We start from the raw sequence: 26401 nt of genomic DNA, 5'->3' as shown, positions 1-26401 counted from the left end.
ACAGAAAAACCCTGTCTCGAGGTGGAAAAATACAAGATGGGACAAATTTACTTCTACTTAAACTGAAAAATGTTCTTTAAAAAATGAATCTTAGTAGAGTTAATTCTCCTGGTTTAAAATGAGTTTAATTGTCGTGGTTCCTTTATATCACTTTATCTGATTTATTTTCTGACTGCTTTTATTTTCACTGTCTTCTGGTTCCATGGATCATATAAAGAAGCACTCCTTCCTTAAATGAGTCTGGGGCTTTAAGACCTCCGGGTAGTTGAGCCTGACCTGCAAGACAGGAAAGTTAAACCTGTAACATGTCAGAGGGGTCGTTCCAGACTCACACTGGCCAGATTCACACATTCCAAGCCAGCATTTCTGCTCTTATTATTAGTTCTGACAACCACACACAGCTATACATAGGTACATAAACTTGGTGGATATTTTCATGCAGATAATATTTCATAAAATCTGAGTATGTAAGGTCACCTTGAGCTCACTAAGATGCCTCAGCATCTACCCAACACTCATCTTATGCTCACGGTGGTCAGATAGATTTGTACACATGTACAAATCATTCATGAGGAATAGTGAGATGACTCAGGGAACAAAGGTGTTTGCTGCCAAGCCCGACAACCTGAGTTCAGTTTCTGGGCCCCAATGGTGGATGGAGAGAACCGACTCCTGCAAGTGGTCCACACGCATGCTGTGGCATGTGCATGCCTGCGAACACACACAGTAAATGCAATAAAAACTTAAAATCATGCATGAAATGACAACATTTTAGGTATTTTTATGATCTCAAAGTCTGTAGGTGACTTACATGTTAACTAGCAGGTGATTATTTGGGTAAATCAGGATCCTTAAAGTGGATTGTGCCTTGAAGTAAACCATTCTTTTTGGACTTGGTGGAAATGTTCATTTCTGCTTCATCTCTTATTAAATATAGCTGACTCAGACCCCGCTTTAACTAATCTGGAAAAAAAAAAACTAAAGTAAGGTACACTGAAAGGATCTTCAAGTATATTCCTGAGGAACAAAACGGACATGTCTGAAGGATGAAAGTTACACACAGGGGGTTGAAGAGATGGCCTAGTGGTTAAGAGTGTTGACTGCTCTTCCAGAAAACCTGGGTTCAATTCTAAGCACTCACATGGCAACTCACATATGTAACCCCAGCTCCAGGGGATCTGATGCCAATGCACATAAAAACGTTAAATTAATTAAACACACACACACATACATACAGGATTTTTCAAGTGTGACGGTTAATGTGTATTGTCAACTTGGTGGGATTTCGTCATCTGGGAGGCAAGCTCCTAGCCAGGCCTGAGAGATGATCTTAACCAGATTAAGTAAGGTAGGAAGATCTACCCTAAAAGTGGGTGGCATTGTTCTCTGGGCTGGGGTCCTATAGCAAAAGGAAAAATCCAGCTGAGCACAAGCATCCGCCACTCTCTGCTTCCTGACGGTGGATGCAGTGTGACCGGCTGCCTCCTCATGCTCCAGTCACAATGCCTTCCCTGCCATGATGAATTATAACTCACACGGAGAGACAAAATAAGCCCTTTTTCCCTTAAATTGCTTTTATTGGGGTATTTTAGCACAGCGACAGAAAAAGTAACACATACATCAAGGAATGAGTTCAGCCATTCACATACCATCAACAGATGGTTGCAAACTCAAGACTGGTGCCATCTGACTCACACCTTGGCAAAAATTATCCCTTGCCTTCTTAGTATCTGGCTTGATAAAGGCTGCTGGATTATAGAAGAAGCAAAACAAAATGCTGGCCAGTTAAGTAAAGCAATAGTCAGAATGAAATTTAGAGGGTGGTAGTTGGTCATCCTAATGCTTAGAACTATCCTATGAATTTATATTAGATACCTACATCAAGTGGAAAATGTATTTTGGAATCGACAGAAAATGTGTAGCTACCTATTCTTTCCCCAAGCACAGCTTACTTGCACCAGCTCCTAATGCTGCCTATAGGCAAGATACTTGCCAAGGTCATTTTCTCTTCTGCGTGGTTACTCACTGTACCACACTTCCTACTCTCTTACATAGGGGTACAGTCACGTGACCAGCAGACAATGAACAGAAATGGTGTATGTCACTTTTAGGACCGACCTTAAAACCTGCCATGTAATTTTTCCTTTCCCCCTCATTTGTCAGTTGTCTGAACAGAAGGACTCCAGAGAGATCTAGGTTTAAATTCTGAGCTACATAGTGAACCGCTTCCTTGTGACTTGACAGAGTAGTGAATTTCTGTTATATAAACTCACAGACCTATGAGGAGGTATTTGTTATAGCAACTGGCATTTCCTGACTCATTTATATGCACATCTGTATAACTCTGGTCTGTTTTTTTTTTTTTTTTTTTTTTTTTTTTTTTTTTTTTTTTTTTTTTTTTTTTTTTTTGATTTCTCAGTACTTGCCTCACTCTGGGATAAGTGTCTAATCCTGATCATTTGGTTACAGTTAGCCTGGGTGTTATAGAAGGTCATTTCATATAGACATAGCCACCCACAGCCCACTCTGGGGCACTGGAAGATAGTTTCAAAGAAGGGGGGTGCTTATGAGCTAAGAACCACAAAAGAGTGTCTCCTACATGAAGGACATTACACAGGAAAAGACTAAGACGGATTGGGCCTCTTAAGCTGCCTCCTAAGGTAGGAGAAAAGGCTCTGTTCCATCAATCTTCCCATTTCTCAGGAGCCCTCTTGCCAAAAGACCAGCTGTAAATCCTAGATAATTAACTCCCAGAGACAATTAGCCCTCCCTTGAGAAACGCAGATGGGATAAAAGCCGAAAGCCATTCTTATTATGCTCCAGCAGGCGCTGTTTGAGGAAGCTAAGATGATCTCTAGCCTGTGATCTTTTTGCTGAGGACAAATCATGAACGGAAAGGAAGAAGTTCCTGTTTAATAAGTAACAACAGTGCCAGAACACGGGGTTAGGTGAACAATTGTTGCGTCTATTTAAAAATTCTGGCTTAGCATTGGGAGGGTTCTGTTATCTGAGTTGGGTTGGAGACAGGCCTTAGTGTTTCATGAAAGCTGAAGGGATTAGAATATTTAGTTCCCTCCTGTCCAAGCTACAACTGTATCCCATCAGCCTGTTGGGTAGTGCCACCTAAGGACTGGAATCTTCAGTAAGAGATAAGGATGAGGAAACAGTTTAGGGTTTGTGTGTGTGTTTGGGTTCTGCTCTCCTATAGTGGTTGAAGTCTGGCAGTATGGGGTCCCCTGAGAGATACCATGACCAGTGTCTCTTGGTGTTTGTTTTTTTCTGAGCCTAGTTCTCATATCTACCCAGTGATTCCATGAGCCAGTCTCCTAAGAGATTCCCTTTTTGACATTTGACATAGTAAGTTTTTAATGTTTGCAAAGGGAATCCTTGACTGTCACAATGATTTTCTCATCCTTCTGTTCATCTCTTCATTGACATTCTGATGATAGACTATTTGAATTCTTGAAATCAGTATCCACATATATTACAAGATCTATATCTGATACAAATGTGATTGCTACATCAGGTAAAGCTTGAGGCGTGCTCCTTTAAAAAAAATATAGTCCTACAGAAATCTGAGTCCTGAAGGGTTCTGAATCATGGTGGGCACATCCTAATGCCTCTGCCAGGTGAAAAGGTGTCATGGCAACCGGCATTTCCTGACTGTGCTAGTCTCACAGTGTTGTTATGGAGTATCTGTCTTCCTAGGAGTAGCAAGTTGACTTATTCATCTCCTAACTTGGAGACCTTCACAGTTAAACTTTGTATATATACTTGCATATTTTGTCCATGAAAATTTACATATGTAATTTTATAAAATATTATTTTATAATAGTTTTAGTTTTTAAAATTATTATTACCTCATTTTTTCAATGCCTTTAAGGCTCCAACCCCTCCCATGTATTCCCCCCTGTTCTCTCTCGAATTCATGGCCTCTTTTTAATTGTGTATATATATACATATATATATGCATTTGTGTATGTATATATCATAAATACAAACTTTTCTGTCCATATAACATTACCTGTATGCATATTATCTCAGGGCTGATCACTTGGTATTGGATAACCAATTTGGGGACCCTTCCATGGAGAAGATAATTTCTCTTATTCTTAGCCTTCCTCGTTGTTCATAGTTCTTTGTCTAGAGTGGATTCCTCTTGATCTTTCCCCCTTCCATGTTAGCATGCCCATTTGTGTCATTGTTTGGGTCTTGTTTAGGCAGCCACGTTGATGAGACTTCATGAGTGTAACCTCTCTGACCTTTCTGGGAAAGACAACCTCACAGCAAACTTCCTGATCCTCTGACTTATAATATTTCCATCCCCTCTTCTGCCATGATCCCTGAGCCTTAGGCGCAGGAACTGTGCTTTAGATGATCAGTTGGGACTGGGTACCACACAATGTCCTTTTCTCTGCATTCGCTGTGATTTTCTGTAATGGTCTCTAGCTGTTGCAAAGAGATGCTTCTTTGATGGGATGAGAAGAACACTTATCTGTGGGATAATATTTAGAATGTAGTTGGAATTACTCTGGTTTAATAAAGTGGTTGTAGGTTCTCCTCTAAGATTCGTGACTTCATTAGCCCCAGGTAGCTAACTAAGTTTACACCACCAGGCAGGATTTCCCTCTTGTTGAGCAGGGTTTAAGTCCAATTAGAGAGCTGTTGGTTTCCACCACCAAGGTATGAGTGCCATTATTGCACCCTGAGGATTGTTGTGCCAAGCTGGCCACTGTTGCGATTCATGGGCCAAGTAGAACTAGTGACTGCTTCCTCCCTTGGAAGTTTGCATGACACTTTCTGGTACCATGAGAACTGGTCAGCATAGAGGAGGCTCTTAGATGAGACCCAGCACAGGTCCTTTTGCGCCTATGTCTGAAGTGCATAGTATCTTCAGAAATAGGGACTTCCCGGCCACCTTTTGGAGGCAACCAAGAGTGACAGCAAAATTCTAAAACGTTTTGAGACTTTCTTTGGACAACCTTGACTAACAGCTCCAAATAGGACTTCCCATACCTGGTGGAGGGGTTTTGTTAGCTGGTCTATGGCTCTTGGGCAGGGGGGTGACTAAGATTTCATTTAAACAAAACCAAATGTATAGGTATACCCCGGCATGTTTTGTATTTAATTTCTATGTGAATAGATAATAATATGAGTATAACTTTTTTGAACATCCTTATTGTTATTTTACTTCCTACCTCTTTCTTCTCCCTAATCACTGCCTCCGTTTTCTCCTTTTCCCCCGTCAAGTTGCCTGTTCCCTGCTATTCCCTTCTATATTGCTCCTCACTCCTGCTATGGTCACCCTTACTTTCCTGGTTTCTGCAGTGACTCCAGAGTAAGCACTCCCATCTGAGGGGACTTGGACTCGGAATCAAGATGAGAAAGAACAAGTGCTGTTTGTCTTTCTGGGTCTGAGTTACATCAACCAATAAGATCTTTTATAGTTCCATGCATTTACCTGAAAAGTTCTTGATTTCATTTTTCTTTACTGTTGAATATTGCATTGGTATCTGTCTTACATTTTTATTATCCGCTCTTCAGCCGAAGAATGCTTGAGCTGTGACCATTTCCTAGTTATGATGACTAGAACGGCAATGAACACAGCTAGGCAAGCTGCTATGTGGTATGAGGTCAGGTCCTTTGGGCATATGCTAGCTCGTGGTCATTTTGGGATGCATTTCCCTTGTACATATTTGTATATCTATGATGGGGGTAGGTGTGTATACGTGTTTATGGGTGTACTTGCACGTGTGTGCAATGCCTATGGAAGTCAGAGGTCAAGGTCAGGCTTTCTAAATTATTTCTCTAACTTATAATTTTAGACAGGGTCTCTCACTGAACCTGGAGCTACAGACACTTGCCTCTGTCCCAACTTTTATAAAATATGTTTACAGGGCCCATCCTCGGATTCTCACGCTCACAGCAAGTCCTTTATCCACTGAGTCATTCCCCTAGCTCATCCTTGCACATAGTTTTTTAGTTGGAGCAATCATTTTTTTTTGATAGGTAAGAAAACTAAAATCTAACTAAGATGATACAAACTTTAGTGTGATGTGGGATTGCCCCTCTGTATGCTATGAATATGTTTTGTTGATATACTAAAGAAACTGTTTTGACCTATGGCAAGGCAGAATATAGCAAGACAGGAAATCCAAGCAGAGATACAGGAAGAATGAAGGCAGAGTCAGAGAGATGCCTAGTAGCTGCCAAAGGAGAAAGAAGTACGAACCTTACCAATAGGCCACAGTCTTGTGGTGATACATAGATGGAACAGAAATGCGTAAATTTAAGATATAAGAGCTAGCTAGAAAGACGCCTAAGCTGTTGGCCAAATAGTGTTGTAATTAATAAAGTTTCTGTGTAATTATTTGGGTCTGGGTGGCCAGGAAATGAAGCAGTCTCCATCTACATGAGTGAATAATGCTAAATATACTTTGAAAGCAAAACAGGAAAAACAGATTAGACAAAACAAAAAAGAACACCAGAATAGAAACAGGAAACTTTAAGGTGAAAGAAATAGAATGAACACCAACCAAGTAACAGAAAATCTAAGAGAAATTCTAGAACAACCTCTCCATTCTAGTTCATGTAATAGATGCTGCCTGTAAGAAAATAAGAAAATAAAACTGGCCAGGCAGTGGTGGTGCACGCTGTTAATCCCAGCACTCGGGAGGCAGAGGCAGGCAGATCTATGTGACTTTGAGGCCAGCCTGGACTAAGGAGCGAGTTCTAGGACAGAAAGGGCTGTTACACAGAGAAATCCTGTCTCCAAAAACCTGGCAAGCAAGCAAGCAAACAAGCAAACAAACGAACAAAAAACCCCTCACCACAACAAAACCAACACAAACCTGCAGGTTTTAGAGGGACATATACCTTGCCTCGGGCAGGCCGGGAACATCATTGTTGATCTTTAAGTCAAGTTCACCGAGGAGACCTTCGGGTGCAGGTCAGAGGGGAAATAATCCTGACATCTTTGCCTGGCTTAGTCACTTGTTCACAATTTCAGTAAATCCTGTGGAGACCCAATCCCTCTAAAGCTATACTTAGGAAGGGTTTCTGTTTTGTTTTGCTATAAAGCGAGTTAAGTAAAGAACTAAAAATAAAGACTGGAGTCTTGCTGGGAGTTGGTTAATTCGTCATTTAACTATTTTGGCTTTCATTTGTCCACTAATTACACAGAGAAGCCATTACGTTACAGATGCCAAAAAAGTGACTCCTCTGGAAGAAACTATAAACAATGAGGTGACTTCAGCCATCTGCTCCGGACTTCAGGAAGAGATTGGACATGGAATTCCTGAGTGTCACCTCCTCTTGTCCTCAGTCTCCTCATCCATCATGTGAGAATCTTTTATTAAACAGTAGCAACTTTCTCAAAAAAAAAAAGATGGAATAAAAAGAAAGAAAATAAAAGAAAAAGAAGAAGCACCTCAGAAAAGAGAAAAAAAAAGTCAGCAAGAGTGACTGGTATTTTTAAACTACAGAGAGGGAAAGTAGTCGGTAGGAAAGATAAGACTTTGAGCTCTAAAGTCAAGGCTGCTTCGCTTAAATGTACTTCTTAGAAGATTAGATTTGCTGAGGGGGGGGGAAGAGGGGAGTTTCTTGCCAAAATCATTAAGGAAAACTGATTCTGAACATGTCTTAAAACAGAGCTTTTGGTAAACAGGAATTACCTATAAAGAAAATCAGGAAGGCGACGTGTTTCTTTTTATGAAGTTACATCCTGCCATAGAAAAGCTGGATCGGAAATAAAGACCGAGGCTTTCCCAACTGCATACCAACCCGGCCATTATTTCATCAAGGAAAATCTGAGCAAAAAGCTCTGCTCAGCAACGAGTGAAAACAAGAAGACCAACAGAGGTTTGAAATGTCCCACGAAGCCAGACAAGCAATGGCTACTTCTAACCATCAGGAGAAAGGGTGCAAACACTCTCTGCTGTGTGGTTAGGGGTTTCTTTGTTGCAGGCCCCTCGCATTTCAGCAATACTTTCCCCTGACTTGTTCTGTAAAAGAAAGATATATGGGTACCCAAGAAAGTGAGACAAATAAAATGTGATGTTGCTGTTGTTGTTATTTGCTGTGCGTTTGCGGGGTCGTCTAGCTTTCCCAGTTTCTGCAATGGTACTTCTCTACTTTGCTCTTCACTTCTCTGTTTTGCCATCGCCATTCTTGATACCTTCCCATTTTATCCTCTCACTCTCCCACTCTCAAAGACGAGGCTATTTCTCTGGAAAAATAGGTTCCCATGGCTGTTAGGCTGCAATGGCAGGTGCCAATTTCTACTAGCAAAGTAGAAAGCAGCTCATAGCTTCTGCTCTCTCCTTTCACCCCACCAACTCCCAACTCCACACGGTCTTCAGATACACACCTCCTCCTCCAACCTCGCATCCTCTCGCACACCCTGCACAGCCCGCATGCCAGGATGCCCGCCACCACAGTAACGCTCAACCCACTCGGCGGCCCCACCCAGAGCCGTCCCGCCTCCCACACGCGCACCAATGGCTACGGCCCTCAGCTCCCAGAGGGCCCTTTGATAGGACAGAGCGATCTGACAGTCTCAGAGCATGTCCCGCCCCCTCTCGCACTCCTCGGGATCCGGAGCAACCCGAGCATCAGCGAGAGTAGCTGCGAGAAGCCGCGGCGGCGGCGCGTCGGTGCAGTTGCGCCATCTGTCAGGAGCGCAGCCGGCGGGGAGGGGGCTCCGCGGAGAGGAGGAGGGGTCGCCGTGCGCCGGGCCTCCGAGACCCGCCCGCCCTCCCGCCGGCCAGGAGCGCGGCGAGGCCGCCTAGAGCCGGAGCGCTCCGAGGACTCCCCGGGCGCACACAAAGCCACCGCCCGCGCCAGCCAGGGAGGGACCGGGCTGCCGGGCCGGGGACACCGGCGCCGCCCCCTCGGCGCTTCGCGAGGCCCACGAGCTCCCGGGCCCCGCCGCGGAGCCGCCGGAGCCGCCTGGGCCGCGCCGGAGGAGGGCAGAGAGAGGACCATGTGAATGTGCTCCGGAGCCGAGCGCCACGCCACACAGGTAAGCTGCCGGGGATGCGCGGAGCCGCGGGATGCTGCGGAGACGCCCGGCCCAGCGCCCCCGCATGGGCTGCCTCCGCTGCGGTCCTGCCGCGCAGCCTCCGGGGCGCCGAGCCCCGGGCTCCCCGCGACGCAGGACACGGATGCGGGGTGCCGCCCGAGGCTGAGTGGGCACCGGGGTCCATTTCCTCGGCCACCGGCGGGCGCCGGGTGAAAAATAGGAATTGGCTTGGGGGCGAGGTTGGCCCAGCTCCGCCCCCGCCCTCCTTTCGCGGCCCCCGGCGGGGACCCGGGCTGTGTGTGTGTTGTTTTAATGTCAGGGATGATGTAATCACTTAATAATTGATGCCCCGTGCTGCTTTCCTCCCCACCCAACCCCTGCCCCACTCCTCCACCTCTCGGCCTCCTCCCTCGGCGGCCCTCGCCTTCCCCAGCGCATCCTCCTGCCTATTTCTGGAACCTCCCTTGCACTTCCCCCACCCTCCCCTTCACCCTTCCTGTGCCACAACCCACCCACCCTTCCCCTTTCCCCTGTGCCCGGCCTTCCCTCCTCTTCCTCTGTCCCCCACCCCTTCTGCTCTGTCAAGCTCGGTTTTCCTCCCTTCTCCAGTCGCTGGATTTCCTCCCTACTTCCCTAGGTCGGTGGATGGTTTTGTTTGGTCGCCTCCAGGCTCTCTTATCTCTGAGGCCACAGGCAGAAGGGACTGGCTAGAAAGAGGCCACCAAGCTTGGGTCCAGGAGGCGTTTGCTGGGACTCATTGGGAGGAGGGATAATAAAATCACCCATTTTGCCCCTCCTTCCTCCAATAAATCAGACTCGCTCAGTGTGTGTGTGTGTGTGTGTGTGTGTGTGTGTGTGTGTGTGTGTGTGTGTGTGACACAAAGAGCCCTTTCAGTTCATAGAGAAGTACCCAGGGCACCGTGCTTCTTGTTTCTCATCCTGGGGCCTTCCTTTTCTTTCTGATGAAGCTGTTGATCTCTTAGTCCTTTCTGCCACATTTACCAAAAAAAAAAAATGAAAGCTCCCAGATCCGGGGCGGCAGGTGCAGGCATTTTGCTGTATTCACCCTCTGGTTGCAACTGCAGTTTTTTTCTATTTAAGGGGGAGGGGGATTATCTCAGCTGTCTTAGGAGTTGCTATACTTTCAAGGAAACCTCCTCTCCTCCCCTTTTTTCTTCCTCTTCCTTTTTTGGGGATAGGTACTGATACCTGAAACAGAATAAATTGATGGAGGATCAGAAAAAAAATTGTTTCTGAGTCAGAATCAAACTGTTTAACAAGACTGAGGCAGCCCTTAAAGTGCAAGGCCACTTTGCTGAATGAAGTCTTTTGAAATGTGCTCTGGTCTGCTCAGCAATGTTGCTCTGCCCCTTTTATTTAAGTAACCGGGGCTGTGGATAGAATAACACTGGGCTGCATTTGGAAGACCACTGGAGACAGCACTTGTTGGTTTCAAGGTTGACTTTGAATGCCCACGTCTTTCCATTCACCACCAAAGCAATTACAATACTTTTCCATCCTTTGTGCTCTGTGTCCCCGTCTCCGCCTCAGGAGTACCAAGTGTTCTTTAGATGAAGAAACTCAGATCTCAGAGGAAGTGGTTTCAACTCTAAAGCTTTGGGGGTAGTTAACAGGGGATGTGGATGTTTGAATTCAGAACCTGCAATGTTCCTCTGAAGGCGGAAATGTTAATGTAAATCTCAGGCTTGGTATGTCCAGACTGCTGACCCGGGTTGTGGCTTCTCGGCTGTTGAAAGTGACAAAACTGTCCCAAGTCTGTTCTTTAGCCGTTTTAGCTGAAAAGTTTATGTTGCTGTACTCTGATGTTCCTTGTGTAACTTCTTACATTAGGAAAAAAAAAAAAGACAGAAGGGTTCATACTAAATGTTCTCTGAAAACAAAGGCTTATTTGTTGGGATACTAGACCCAGGAAGGAAAGTTGGTACGCAGTAAACGCACATTGTGCTGCCCAAGTTAGAGGAACTCACTAATAATAAGGTTGAACAGGAATGAGTGCGCCCTACTTTCCCGGGGTCTGGAGTCTCCAACCCCATCAGTTTGAAGTTGATACCCTCCAGGCCCAGCACAAATGTCACCTCTCTTCCGAACCCTTCTCTCTCACAACTCTGCTCCAAACAGACCACCAGGTCTCCAGATTTGTCTTCCAACATCATCATCAGATATTGTTTGTCTTCTGTGTCGGCCATGAACTGGCCAGGAGTGCCTTGAGAAGAGAACCTAATCTGGCTTGTCTTGTTTTTCCCTCAAGTTATACTTTAGCTGGTGTTACTTGGTGACTTCATTTAGCGAGCAGCCAATGTGAATTAGGTCAGTGATAGGTACCTAACTAACATGTGTTTTAAGTAGGCACATGCTAACAGCTATAATAGGCCTGAAAACATAGAGCAGTACAAAACAAAAGATATTTATTCTTGCTCATGTGATAGTCCCCAGTAGGTGTTTCTGTTCAGTAGATGGCTTTCTCCTGTGCAGTGAGAGACTCTGGGTCCCACTCTTCCACCGTGCCATGGCTTTCCCTCGTCACCTGTTTCAGCTGATAGATTGGTGCGGAGGGTGCATCTCCCCTTAACGTGCTTTGGTCTGGATGTAGGCAGTCTCTTGCCGTTCCATTATTTGACGCTGCTCTGTGGACTTTGATGTGGTCTTTTGCCTCAGAAGCACCTATCTTGGCCTAGTTTCTATTTGGCAGTTCTGTAGACTCCAAAGAGTCCAGGGAGGATCCTTACAGATCATGGTTCCGTTTAACTTATTTTCCTTAAGTAATTAAGAAAAGTAAGAAATTGGCACATGGGGACTGGGCAGCATGGACGAGGGAGCGAGCATCGTCTGTCTGTTTCCTCTTTTCGTTGGGAACTGAACTTCCCCTTTTCTCCGTCAACATGTAGGACAGGTGAGATTTCATCACCAGCTTTCCTGGGTCTTTTCATCCAGCACATTGCGTGGAAGCTAAGTGTGCTTTGGGAGCTGGAGTGGAGGACTGCTAGCGTTCCAGAAGGTTCCCAGTCTCCACAGGTCTCAGCATTGTGGCAGGAGTTGTCTCTATCAGTTATCACAGTTGATAATATATTTTTATTTTTGCAATGGCCATTTTCTTGTATTTATCTTTTCTGCAAACACGGGTTCATTATGTTGTTTTGTGCAAGATAACAAAAAGATAGGGCAGTGGCAATGAATACTTGCCGTGCCCTGGTTCCTCAGAAGCCCACAGCCTACTAGAGGAGAGGACAGCAATAAACAATGTTAATATTTATCGGGCATTCACTGCATGTCATGTTCCGCTTAGGCTCAGCTCTGAACAATAATGATATGAGCCCATGCCTCTGATAATCACCATTTTATAGACGGAAAATTACACATTTCAGTAATTCTTGAGTAACTAATCTAAAATCAAATTCCAGGGAAGTCAGGATCAGGCTCAATTAGTGTGGGTGGCTACAGTATCCTTGCCCTATGCCACACTAGGTGAAGGAGGAGACAAATGAGGATTGCTTAGCTGAGGGTTTTTTTTTTTTTTTTTTTGGCAATTCACTGTACCAGGAAAAAAATGCCCCAAAGTGACTACACAAACTGTTTAGGATGATGCAGCTAGTTCAAGACTAGGTGGGGGCAGTGGAGAGATGGACAGAGGGATAAGACAGAGCTGAAGGAGAAATTGAAAAGTGTTTCTTCAGGTACCCATCTTGAGTGCCGTAAGAGTCCCAAGTAGAGATGTGGCATGGGTCACATTGTATTTTAGGAACATAACTTGGTCGTAGTGTGGAGCATGACCTGAGAGAGACAAGAGCCATCCCGGCAGAATTGTTTGCAGACTCTGGGAACAACAAATGCAGGTCTGAAAGGAAATGAGTTTGTCGAGACAGAGTGAGAAAGATTGAGACAGAGTAGAGACATCCCTGAAACGAGGTGGAGACCCGTAAGGGAGCAGGGTGGTGGCTTCATTGTGGCCACTTAGGACTCCTGTGCAGACGACTGGGGGGGTCTGGAACTAGGGAAGAGGACCAAGATTCAAAAGTCAGTCTGCTAGTAGCAAATTGCAAAATACTTGAAGCCATGGAATATACCCCTTGAGGAAGAATATGCCAATAGAATAGATGTGGCCAAGGCGAGCCCTGCCATAGAAATAGGGGTGCAGGCCCTCAGTAGAGGGTATCCCAGATAGGGGACAGGCCAGGGCTCGGGTGGGTAGTAGTAGCTGGAGCCAGAGAGTTGACCAGAGACAGGATAGAAAGTGCCATTGGATTTAGCACGGGAAGTTTGGGTACATGACCGGAGAGAGTGGTAGCAGCCTTGGCTGTCCTCACCACAGATATGTGCGCAGTCAGGCACGCCTGCCCAGAGAATCCCTTGTAGAGTTTCTCAAGGTTGCAGGTCATGGAGTCTGGAGTCTTAAGGATCATATAGTTAAACATGCTAATTTCACCTGAGGCAAAATGAACTCCAGAGAGAATTGGTAACCCATCCCAAGAGCCAAAGCCCCCAGGTTTTATCCCAGGTTTTATGCCTTTCAGTTAAAGGGAGGGGTGGGGTAGAGAGCATGGAGCTGAGGTGGGGTCCAGGTTTGGTCATCCCAGATGTATGACCTGATCTTTACTTCAATTTCTTTGTCTTTTTTTTTTAATATGTAGGATGGGGGTGGGTGGTGGATGCACATGAGTACAGGTGTCAGAGCCCCTGAGCTGGAAATACAGACAGCTGGGAGTTGCCTTATATGAGTTCAAGGAGCTGAGCTAGGGTCCTCTCCAAGATTGTTATACATTCTTAACCTCTGAGCCTTCTCTCTGCTCCCAATTCTTCTAAATCAACCTTCCTAAAGCTACAAGTCTTTAATACAGTTCCTCATGTTGTGATGACCTCCCCAACCAAAAATTTCATTGCTACTTTATAACTGTAATTTTGTTACTCTTCTGAATCATAATGTAAATATCTGTTTCCTTTTTTTTTTTTGGCTTTTTGAGACAGGGTTTCTCTGTGGCTTTGGAGCCTATCCTGGAACTAGCTCTGTAGACCAGGCTGGTCTCGAACTCACAGGAGATCCGCCTGCCTCTGCCTCCCGAGTGCTGGGATTAAAGGCGTGCACCACCATCGCCCGGCTAATACCTGTGTTTTCTGATGGCTTTTTTTCTTGGTGTGTTTGTGTTTCTCTGGGTGTCCTGGAGAAACACTTTGGAGAGAGACCAGGCTCACCTCACATGCACAGAGGTCCTCCTGCCTCTGCCTCCTGAATGCTGAGATTAAAGGTGACCCCTGTGAAAGGGTCATTTGAACCTCCCATGGCTCACTACCCACAGGTTGAGAAACACTGCTTGAAATGGAGACTGAGTGAACTGACCAAAGTAAAGCTCTTAAAAATCACACCCCACTTATCAGTAAGCTGTGTGTTTACTGATAATGTATAATATGTGTATATGCACATATGCACACGCAAGTGCACACACAAGCATTTAAAAAGCAGAGGTCATACTATGTATGCCCATGATGTTGAGCGACACCGTGTTTGTTTGTGCATGTTCATATATATTGTGTGTACATTAGGAAAATTTAAGTGTTTTGAAAGAGATCATGGAAGACTGTCAGTCTCAGATCAAGAAACGATAGGAAAGGCAGGACATTTGCTTATGTGGTGTGGTTGAAACAGCATTTCTACTTTTTTTTTTTTAAAGAAATGTAGCGGCTTCTTTATCCCTGAGAACAGAAACATAAAGGCATTCCGGAGTCAGCCCTGTAAAGGGTTTCTTTGTTTCCATCAGACAAGCAGAACTGTAACCTATTTACACTTCAGTCCCTTGAGTTGGACTTAAGAATGTATCCTGATTCTGCAAAGGAAAAAGAAACTACAAAGTAGGAAAAACCATGCATTTGATTTCTGAAAAGAAAAAAAAAAGACTTGAGTTATTTAGAGAAATATGATCATCTTCGAGAGTTTTGTAGTCAAGCAAATCTAATTTTTAGCTCTTAAAACAACCTAAGTAGCCTCAACAACATTATCTCAATGGGCTTGGGTGACGTGCTGTATAGACAGCTTAGGGATAAGTGACACTCTGGACTTGATTAGGACACAGTAATCCTAGAAGGATGTAAATTGAACTGGATTTATGGCCTAATAAAAACACGGGAAGAAAAGATAATGCTTACTGACTCATGAAACTTTAACAGTGTTTGCTGGACTCGGAGTTGTGACATTTGGATGAGAACGCTTCTGTCGGTCTCCAGCTGTTTCCACAGGGCCTGCTCTGTACCTCCCTCGGGATGGGAGGCCACCTTGGTCTCCTGGGGTGCATTTAGGAAGTACAGATCCCATTCCGCGTTAGTGTGCCCACTCTCTCAAGCAACACCGTGCTGTGTTGGGAAAGCAGATGTTGGGCACGTATTGCCTGTAAACTTTTGTGAAAGAAAACTTATAGTATCAGAAAGGCTTAGCTCATTGCTTATTCTTGTTCCAAAACTTTTTCCTGAGAATTAACATGTTTTGGTCCTGTATCAGAAAACTTTGGTGATAAATAATATGCACAGCTCACCACAGCTTCTTATTATTGTCTGAATGTTCTGGCCAGATATCACCAGCCTTTTATTGAACCCTGGAGGCCTGTGCTTGCCATTCTACATACAGTCGTTTTTTTTAAAATCACAACAACTCTGTGTGACAGGGACAGTGTTATTGTCCGCATTAGTCACACGGAGAGACCGAGGCTCAAAGCTGTGAGGTCACCTGTGCGTGTGTGTCACACAGCTAATAGCTAGCCAGGCCAGGCATGGGTGCTTCCTCTTCTAAGGCTGTTTAGACTTCGCCTCTTTGCCTTTGCGCTGCAAAGGGAGCAGCCAGGCACCTCTACCCCAGTGTGAAAACTTCACCCCTGATGTAGCCACTGAGCACTCTCCTCCGAGAAGTCCCCTTCACCCCTCCCTCACCTCAGAGCTGGCTTGCCACCCTCATTGTGGCTTGACTCATACATAGCAGAGGGAGTCAGATGGGTGGGGGACAGAGAGTACTGGACTTTTACAGCGACACGTAAGCCCTTGGCAAGTCAGGGCTATATGGGGGTGCTTAGCCAGGGTAGCATACAGCGCTATTCTATTCCATGACATGATTAGCCCCACTTGTCAAGAAAACCAAAGCGGAGCGGTTATGTGAAATCTCTGTAGCCCGGTGGAGACACGGGAATAGAGGAGGAGGAGGAGGAGCTTCTAGAAGGCGCGGAGTACAGGGAGTGCAATGTGGGAGCAGGTGTAGGAATTGTTGGAAATGACCCCCCCCCACACACCCAGAGTTGGGGAGCCTTGGCCTCTGCCACAAGAAGACCTCTTGGCATTTTGGAGGTTTCGAAGTCTCTGCTCCTCTTGAATACGCTTGTGGGATTTTATCTAGTGAATTCTGACTCTATTTTGTTCCGAGCTTCCATCTTTGAGGAACCCCAAAATAGCAGGTTTTCAGAAGTTGTGTAAGGAGTCCATCTGCTTTATATTGAAAAGTAGGGCTCTAACGGAACATTTAAAACAAGCCAGTTCTCCTTTCTCACAGCATAGCCCAGGGAACTTTCCTCAGTCCTCCCTTTAACCCCAGAAAAAGTGATCTGGTCTGTACGTCTGTGACAGCCTATCCAGTTTAATCTCCACCGAGAGGCAAAAGCCCATCAGGAAGTTCCTTCATTTCCACACCTGTTAAAAGTCATAACGTTTTCAAATACTGACACAAGTAAAATTTGATTTTTTTTGTTTTAATTTTATTTTAATTTCAGCACATGAGTAACATAAGAACGTTTTAAGACGTGCTGGTTTCTGTTCACAGTTTCTCTGGCTATTCTCTCAGTTTGGAGGGTGTCACTTTGGTCTCGTTTATTTTCTCACTGAGAAATGCAAACCCAGCATCTTACTGTTCTCAGATGTGGGCTCCGGAGCTGGCTTATCAGGAAACATTTTGCAATTCTTACCGCTTATCGTCATCTCCTCCCTGACAGTGTTGCTCTGAGCCAGTTCATTGTCCACCTTGGTCTGGTCCTCCTCCTCGGAATATGTATCCTTCTGACTCTGGCTTGCAAAGATATTTTGCTTCTGGATTAATGGCTAGGCGTTTGTCCTTGTCAGCGAGAGCCAGTGTTAATGCTGTTCCCTCCCACGTGCTAACAGCCCACTGAGTAGGAGGCAAAAACTCAGATTCCTGAGCCCGGCCTTCAAAGCCTCCATGGTCTCATGCATTCCCCTAAAGTTAAACCCGGCTCACCTCACTCCTTAGCCAAGATGTCTGTCCACCCGCTACATCTTCAACACAGACAGACGGATCATGTGTTCTTGCGGTTAGTCCCCTTTCCCAGACCCCTAGTCTTCCGTTTCCCTTAGAATCCTTCCCGTTTGTCAAGGCCCAGCTGGAGTCCCAATCTCTTCTTTTTCTTACATTAGCCTTTTGTATCTCACTGTTGCCTCCCAATACAGGATGTCTGGTGTTACTAGTTAGAACCTGACGTGAGAAATCGAAGGTTCAAAGAGTTTTGTGTCCTCCGCAAGGTAACAACTGCTCATTTAGCTGAGACCAGCTCTTCGATTTCCTGTACTTACGCGGGACTCCTGTCTTTCCAAGAAATTGTTGGTCCTTTTTGTGCCCGCATATAGTTGACTGTTCCATCTTTTGCTCTGTCCACTTACAACTTAGGTGGTGTCCCTCATGAGTAGAAGTTCAGTAGATGCTTCTCTCGAAGAGCCTGGAGCAAGGTCTGGGGTGCAGCTGGTCTCCTGGATATCATGTTATTAGACCAGCACCTTCCTGAGCGTTGAGCTTCCGGGCGTTCCCTACTGACTCTGGAGCAGGTGTAGCAGTTGGTCCTAGACTGCTCACGCCCTACCTTACCTTGAGAACGGCATGTATTTAAAGAACTCTGCTCAGAAGTTTGAGCTTTTTGCTGAAGATTTCAGGCAGTCAGGAACGTGGTTAGGTCTTCCCCTCTGCCATTAGGTTCTCATCAGCATAGTTTGCAGAGGCAGAGGAGAGGTAACACACCGAGGAGAGGACACCACACTGCAGAGTGACACGCGAGACCAGGGAGAATAGACAGAATGGTCCCACAGCTGGAGGAGGCTGGAAGCTATCGTAGTGAGCAGCGGAAGAGAAGGGGCCACCTGGGTACACGTGTTGTGCCCTGCAGCCTCCCCACCGCGGACCTGCCCATTCCCGGACTTCACACTGGACTGCGTTGCCTCAGCCATATGGAAGGCAACTTTGTCTGTGGGGGTGCCTTCTCCACGTGGCTTCACCTGAAGAATTCCTTCTTCAGGGGAGGAGGGTTTTATACCAGATTTAAGGTCCTGCAAAGTGAGGATCTGACGCTGTAGCTCAGCTTCAGTCTTTTTCTTTTTTTCCTTTTTCTTTTTTTGTATGGCTTTCAAAGGAATGGTAGGAAATGAGCTTTTTATAAACTGTTTTCCATGGTGACAGGAGGGACCAATCTAGTCATTTTTGTAACAAAAGACACAACAGCACAATGGGCGGTGTTTGTCGGGTGTTTCTTAGAAGCCCTCTGAACCACCTGTGAGCTGAGCCTGGGTTCTCATTAATGGCTTCCCCTAGCCAGCCCTCCCCTGAGTGCTGGTTTCATCTGCCTCCCTCAGATGGGGGGCAGAAAGAAGAACGTTTTCTCTGGATGTAGGGCAGCTGCAGAAGCGAAAGGGAGCGTGCCCGGTGTTCACTGCTGCTCGGACGTGGAGGTGGGGTATTTTGCTTGCTTTCAGCGTGCAGTCTAGGATCTTAACGTTTCCTGTCCCCTGGCTTACATGTAGGTGGTCACACACTGCTCTTCACCCTTTGTTGGCATCTAATGTCCCCACTTGATTTGTTTCCGCAGTTTGTTCATCTTCAACCACTTCTGTGCACGCCATTGTCAGTACTGTCAATGATTGTATAAAACCACAACAAGCTGTGCACGTATGTGCTTGCTGGTGACAGTGTTCTTGCATGTTTTCAGTAATACTGCTTGATGGAGATGTGTCTTTAGAAAACTTCCCTCGTGTGGGCAGTACCTCAGATAATCCTTTTGCCCCCCCCGGATCCTCAGAATTCACATTCTGTTTTCAGGGGATAATTTGAATTCTGTGTTCCATCTTCTTGGGTGAAAATTCTGTGATTTTTTTTTTTTTACCCTGGGGGTAGAAGCAAAGAGAATGGGCTACACCTTGCCCTGTTCTAAGTACAGTAGACCGAGGAATTCTCACTAGTTTGCCACTAGTGAACATACTCTTGTTTTCGGATGGCTGGAGTTGGAGATAGTTCCTTTGGAGGCTGAGTTCCTCTGGAAGCCAGTGAGGGGTGCCTGGGAAGAATCTAAGAACCCTCAGCCAGCTGCTTTGTAAGGTATTGGTAGCATTTTAATCTATCTAGCCCAATCTGTGCATTAATCTCTCCATTCCTGTCTGTCCGTTAGTCTATTCATTCCAGTCTGTCCGTTAGTCTATCCGTTCCGATCTGCCCCTTCCAGTCTACCCTGGAAACGGAGAGCTTGCAGCTCATGTCTTCCAAGTGTGTTGCAGAGAACCTGCTGCTTGTAAGAACTAGTTCCACTCCTTACCCGACAGTGCGCCCACTCAGACTGTACCACGGAGAAAAGTCCAGCACACGGAAGTGATTGAATTCCCGGTTTGTTACATCTAAGGAACATGCCTTGCCTGTTCCTCATCTCTCCCACTGGGACGGAAGTTGTCTTTTCACCGGGTGAAACACCTTGGCCCTGTCCCTGCAACAGTTCTTCCTCAGACCTGAGAAGGAAGATGGTCTGCTCTACCCAAGCCTCCGTCTGGGCTCCCGATGCCCATTCTCTGTACTAATGAGGGGGCTGTCGGTGAGGCAGGAAGAGGTGGAGGGATGGATAGAAGAGGGTTTGGGAAGCCTAGGAAAGGTTCAGAGAGCACTCAGCGTGTGACCAGATGGACCAGAAGAATCTAGATTGGCACTCCATTGGAACTTGGTTCCTCTCAGAGCAGTTCTGTGACTTTGCATGAATGAGAAAGCTCTAGTGGTGACCTAGGATTCAGTACTGACTTGACTAGTTAAGTGGGCAGGGTGTTCTAAGACACTAAAGAAAGCATCCGTCGAACCAGTTGAAAGTAGAGCTCAGGGTGGGTTCTAGGCTTGAATTGAAAATAATAAGGATGAGCCTGATCTCTGAGGAGTTAGCCCAGTAGGTATGTTGGAAGAGAAAAGGTGAAGAGGCTCTCAGATAAGGAAAGCCAGGGAGGTGGACGGTTCCAGCCAGATGCGGATGCAAGGGTGACTCTGTGTTCAATGAATTCTCCTCAGCAGTAGAAACCTGGTCCTGGTAGAGAGTAAGGCTACCAGACGCCGAGAACATGAGAGTGGAAGCCATTGGTCCTCCTTGCCCCTGGTTCAGATGTTTATAAATGTTTTGAAAGGAGGATATATACATGTGTTGCTTTTATCCTTAATGAGTGTTCTGGACCCCTGGAGATGTTGTAACATGAGCAGCTGGTTTAGCTGGAATCATATTTTTAACTGATGCTCAGTTTTCTTTCTATTTCTACTGATTCCTGCTGCCTTGGGACTCTTCCCCCATGGACGGCTAAGGATCCTTTTACTTTAAGGTGAGGACAGAGCATAGCCAAGGACAAGAGCGCTTTGCTTAGCTGTTGATGTTCAAGCAGGCCTTTCAAGCATGTTTTAGGGACCAGGGTTAGCCTGTCTCCATTTAAGAGGCAGACTTTGTAAGAAGGAAAATAACTGGGTCCCCAGGAACCAAACCTCAGAAGGCCAGGCATGCTTATGTGAAACTCATGAAGGGAGGTTGCAGGACTTGTTCCCCTCCAGATGGAAAGGAGAAATTTTCGCCTGGGTTAGCGAGAGGAGCTTACAGAGACTCAGAGAAGTTGACTTAAGGGATGGATGGTCATTGAGACCCAATGCCCCTTCCTCAGATTCATCTAAGGGGGCATTCAGACACTGTAGCTCCAGATGAGTGGAACGACCCTGCAGGCAGAGGAACGTGTGCGCTGTTACCCTGTGGAACTCTGGGGAAGAAACCACCTTGAAGTGTGCCTGCCATGAACACATTTAGGCCCAACCAGGCCTGGAGCATGTCCCCTCCCGACTCCCCAAAGCTTACACATGACATAGGGAGAATTCTGAGAGTCAGTCCTACTTAGGTTCTGAGTGGGTGTGGAGTTGCTGAGAATTCTGGGAGAAGGAAGCATTTTGGTCTCACCCCTAGAGGCTGGCTGAGCTCGTGGCTGCAGATACTGCCAGGCTCTAGTGAGAAGTTGACCAGTGTGTCTGTAGACCCAAGCCCACACCCAAAGACAGAAGGAAGAAATACCCCATGGGGCCATCAGCACTTGTACCAACCCCCCTCCTCATCACTGCCTGTGGTCTGTCATCTTTCCCTGGAGGGAAGAGGGGAAAGGAAGGAGTGGCTTTGAGAGGTGAATTTAATTGACTAATTGCCCGTAGCAACCAAAGTCTTAACTCCTAAGAGACTGTAACAAGATTATATTTTTCCATCATAAGCAGAAATGCAATGTTGATAATTAAGTTGAATCCAACCATTGAGAAATAAGGCAGCATATTTTAAAATACACAGTTGAGTGTGCACCGCAAGCAGAGCAGTTAGGCTCTATTTTTACTTTGAGGTAGGGCAAGGAATTCCCTCTTAACACACCTCTGAGGAAGTCATGGCTCAGGATACCTGTGTCAGGCTTACTTAGAGCTAGACGTGAGATGTTCTGCCCTTAAGGCTAGAGCTGTAAACTTGGAACCACAGAGTGCAGTGAGGGATTGGCTCTCCAGGCTGAGCTGCTGAGGGTTCTTATCAGTGCTGTGGAAGGAGGGAGCTGAGGTCAGGGAAATGTACTTAGAAGTTCAAGCCTTTCTCAGGTTTGCCCTGATGTTGAACGCTGGAGGAGAAATTTTACTATGTGTTGCTCTAATTCAGTATTTTAAAAAGAAATGGGGAAAGTGCTAGAAATGATGTCCCTAAACACCAGGGAGATGCCCTTCATTTTTATTCAATCCCCATGTACTAAATAAAGCATCCGTTATGCAGGGCTTCATTTCCAAGTCTAATTCATAAGTACTTTCCAGAACACTCAGATGAGAGGGAGAAAAACTCTTCTTAATTACATTTCCCTCCTCACTGGCATCCATACGAGGACGCTGCCGCCTTTAGGAAGATGTGGTTGAGAACCTGTGTGTCCTGAAATACCTAGCAATGTTTGCAGGGAAATCTCTAGGCCTGTTTTAAAAGCACGTGCCGCTCTGAGGGGTAGTGGGAGCTGCCTGACCGGACAGCGCTCGCTCGTGGATTATCCTGCCAGAAAATCCCTGTAGCACTTGGAGCTAATCTCAGGCCATAAATCCGTCTCCTGTTCTCCCTTGTCTGTCAGGAAGAGCCAGGAGAGCTAGAGATGGGGTGCTGTGGTTGAAAAGAGTCACTAAATACAGCTCCAGAACCGTGTGTGTGTGTGTGTTTTGGCTGGCTAGTTAAAAAGTTGCATTTGTGAGATAGTTTCATTTAAAGCTTACCAGCATGCGTCCATACACACTGGAGAAGCAGTTCCTGTGACTTAGCAGCAATGTAGAGTGGTGTTCTCTGCTCCCCAATCCAGCCAGTTCTCAGGACTCACCTCACCGGTGTCTTTTTAAATGAAGAACGAGTTGTTTCTAATTTTCTCCTGAAGTTATTGCAATCCTTCCAGAATTAGATTTATGATTAGACCTTGAGGTAGGCACCTGTGTATAGCACTTAGGCGTACACCACAGTATTTCTACTTGTGGAGTGGCTCTCTCTGCAGGTGCATCTCCCGGATGTGCTCAGAGCAAATTCTACCAAAGGGAGGCTCTTTCCAAACATTTTTCCCCAACAATGAAGTGTGCAAACTTTTTTTTTTTTTTTTTTGCCCAATAGTTTTTCGGGTATTTTCTCCTCATTTTGGAATTGCTACCTCCCACAAATGCCTACAGTACACGATGCAGCGAGCTAAGTTATTCTGTGGCCCTTCTGAATGCTTTGTCTTGGGTGATAGAGGACCTTGGTCTTCTCTGCGTCACTTCATCCTTAGTGCAGAGCATAAACTGTATCCGGTTAAAACCAGGAGCTCTGTCAAAAGCTCGTCTCACAGCAAGATAGTCCCAGATAGCACGGTACAGTCTCAGAGCTGAGTCTTGGAGGCTCTTCAAGTTCTCCTCGGCTCGTGTGCTCAGCTTCCTCCCTTGCTGTCACTGGGACAGGCTTCATCATCGTCTGCGCATTTGCCTCACTCTCGTTGTGACTACAGTCGGCTCAGCCTTGAGCTGAAGCCATTCGATGCTCTGTTCACTGCTTTCTTCAGAGATTTCCAACTGTTGGAGCAAAATACACTCAACTTGAGAGGGCTTGTCAGTCACAACACTGTGCACCATGTAGAGTCAGTGTGGCTTCTCATCTGTGTGCCTCGCAGCTGATAGGAGGCAAAAGAGAAAGTGTGTGCTCCTGGGAAGTGTCTTTGGCATTCAACAACAACAAAAAATTGTCAATCAGCTTTTCTAAATGGGAGTATATATTTGAGCTGTCAATTTCTACAACCTCATTTCCTTTTTGTATTTAGAATTTAGCCACTTGCTTGAACATGCAGGTGTGAATTAGGCATGTCATAACTGAAATTTAAGTAACTTTGTGTGATCCATAGTGATTTGAAAAGCAAGACCATGGTTTTCAACACCACAAAATTTACACTTCTGTCATTGCTGCAAGAAGTCATTTCATCTCCTGTGTTGGCAGGGGCCGGTGGCAGCTCAGACCATAGATTACTTCTCTGGACCGGACCCCAACATAAACTATCTCTCTTGACAGGCGCGGAAGCGGGGTCATAATTTATGATCCGGGCTGCCGCCGGCACCCCCGACACCGTGTAGAACTTGTCCCCTTTACAGCAGCATTAACGACAGACAGCTCACCTGTGACAGGTGAAACTTCCAGGAGGTTTATTGTGATCCCATGAAATAGATTGGAACTCCCATTATTCCATCTTTAAAATGCCCGAGAATCATAGCATAAACCTGGAATCCCTTAACCGTTGACGAAGGCGTTTCTTCTCAGAAAGGTAACACATTCAAAAGCTTTCACTTCATATCACACACACGTACACAAAGAAAACACAGAAGCTCGACATAAGCAGAACCAGTTTAGAACAGATCATTTGCTTTAAGAGAACAGTGTTTACCGTTTAGTGTTAGGATAGTTGATCTTCAGGTACATGGGTGAAGCTGCTGGCGTCTGAAGTCGCAAGTGACGCTTCTCTAGCTGATTGGTGATGTGTGACTGTAACTTTAGTTGGAGATGTTACACTGCATCTCCACGGCGGATGGAAAATACCAACACGCATTTCGTGCTAAATCACATGTATTTTCAACTTTCTTGGAAAACAAGACTCGGGGATGGGTGTGTAGCTCAGCAGTAGAGTTTGCCAACATGAAAAAAGAAAGTCAGAAATGTAGTACTTAAATTTAAAAAGTTCAGCTTGCACGTTCTTCTGCCTCAGTGTGGCAGAGAAGATCCTGGAAGATTACAAATAGCATACGCATTCAGTAAATGGCAGGAGAGCTGTAAGGAGAGAGGACAGTTCTTAAAACTCCGCAGTGGATCTGTTTCCTGCAGATACTGTGTGTCCAGCTGTCTCCTCGGAATTCCTCTAAGCTAGGGTTCTTCTGTGCGTCCCAGGCTCAGCATGGGTGCGGCCCAGTGGCAGCCCCTGACAGGAGCAGCGGTCTGGAATCCTTGTGTCACTGCCAGTCAAGACTGAACTTCTCTTGGCCAAGAGACTTTTGTGAGCCCGTGGTTTGTCACTGAAAGAAAGGTACTGCCCGTGACATGATTGGAAAGAGTAGGAGCGAGGTGGATTGTCACCGTTGGAGTAATGTTTCCTTTACTGCGCCGTTTGTCTCGCTGGTGGGCAGCTCTGTATCAGAACACCATGAGCACAGTCAGATGACAAAGCCCAGGCCCGGTGGTTTCAGTGACACTCACTGTGACAGGTGGGGTTTGAAGTGAAAGAGCTTGGGTAGATGGTCACCCTGAGTGACGGTCGCCTGCTCTTTGTCTTCCTCTGTCACTGACTGTGCACTGTCCCCACAGGCGGATTCTCCTGCCTTTTCCTACTCTCTTATCCAGTGTTCTCCAGGAGCAGAGTGAGCTTTTAAAGTCTGTCCCGGCCACGTCCTTTCCCTCAGTGTCTTCCATGACCGAACGTAGACCTGCTGTCTTCTGACACACACACGTTGCTTTCTTTGTCAGTGTAACTAGCGTATGAGTCTTGCTAAGTTTGTGCGTGTGTGTGTTCCCATATGTGTTTATCTATATCCAGAGGCATTGAGCTAAGTTGTCCACAGCACATTTTAAAAATATAGATTTAGCTTTTTTGTTTGTTTGTTTTGTTGTTTTTTGTTTTTTCGAGACAGGGTTTCTCTGTAGTGTTGGAGCCTGTCCTGGAACTAGCTCTTGTAGACCAGGCTGGTCTCAAACTCACAGAATTCTGCCTCCCAAGTGCTGGGATTAAAGACATGTACCACCACTGCCAAAATTAGACTCATGCTTTTAAATAGAACAATTTTATACAAAATCTGAGATTTCTAACTTCTCTTGAGAAAAAGAAAACCTAGCAAAAACTAAACTGAAGAGTGGAAATTTTTTTTTTGAGACAGGGTCTCATTATGTACCCCAGGTTGGCCCAGAACTCAAGAGCCTCCTCCCTTGGCTCCCGAAGGGCTGGGATTACAAGTGTGCACCACCATGCTTGGTTTCTGTACATTGTTCTAATGTGTTACGCTTGACTTGAAATTAGAAGAAAAAGTTGAAGGCAGTTTCTGCACTTTGTAGCTACAGTGGAAATTCAGGAAATACAGTGGAAACGTCTCTACGTTTCCAGTGGTATTTCATCTCTGAAGACGGTTAAGAGAGCAGGCTGTACCTGGTCCACCCTAAGGCGATGCCTCCATCCGCTCCTGCCATCCTCAGCCCTTCTCCACCTCTTGGAAGCAAGTGTGAGCTAAAGGGAGCAGATTGTTTGCAGCAGCAGTTGATGAGAGCCTGTGTTAGGCACACGTGCCCTGTATAAGCTGGCAGGGTGCTCCTCTGGGCCATGGGGGGTGTGGCCTGTGAAAGCCGCTGGGGGCAGCGGACACTGGGGGAGAGGATTCTTTGAAGCTGCAATATTGAGACTGCTTTTGAGCGACTGTTTTCTGCTGCTTCTCTTTTTTAAGCATGCCAGCGTTCAGTTTTATCATGAATGCTTTTCCAAGGACAGTAAATGGTTTTACACACTATGACATCGTTTCCATAGTAACTAATGTATTTTAGTGAAGACAGACTGTGATAGAAGTAGGCTAAAAGGGACAGA

General features: G+C 45.9%; 1 protein-coding gene across 4 annotated transcripts in view; it reads left to right on the top strand.

Annotated features, from left to right (window-relative positions):
• The first annotated feature begins 8642 nt into the window (after window positions 1-8642).
• Window positions 8643-26401, top strand: part of Fyn (FYN proto-oncogene, Src family tyrosine kinase) — a 211453-nt gene continuing 193694 nt past the window's right edge. For 2 of the 4 annotated variants that reach the window (XM_050138045.1, XM_050138046.1), the window contains exon 1: window positions 8645-9022. The gene's annotated coding sequence lies outside the window, so the exon portion shown is untranslated. Of the gene's footprint in view, window positions 9023-26401 lie in introns of all 4 variants that reach the window. The other 2 variants (XM_050138048.1, XM_050138050.1) reach the window with 2 other exon arrangements.

This window comes from Alexandromys fortis, unplaced genomic scaffold (assembly GCF_014885135.2).
Source record: "Alexandromys fortis isolate MF-2015 unplaced genomic scaffold, M_Fortis_MF-2015_v1.1 scaffold_14, whole genome shotgun sequence".
In the NCBI taxonomy this organism is placed as follows: domain Eukaryota; kingdom Metazoa; phylum Chordata; class Mammalia; order Rodentia; family Cricetidae; genus Alexandromys; species Alexandromys fortis.
The sequence above is the reverse complement of the archived record's forward strand: the minus strand, read 5'-3'. Positions and strand labels throughout refer to the sequence as shown.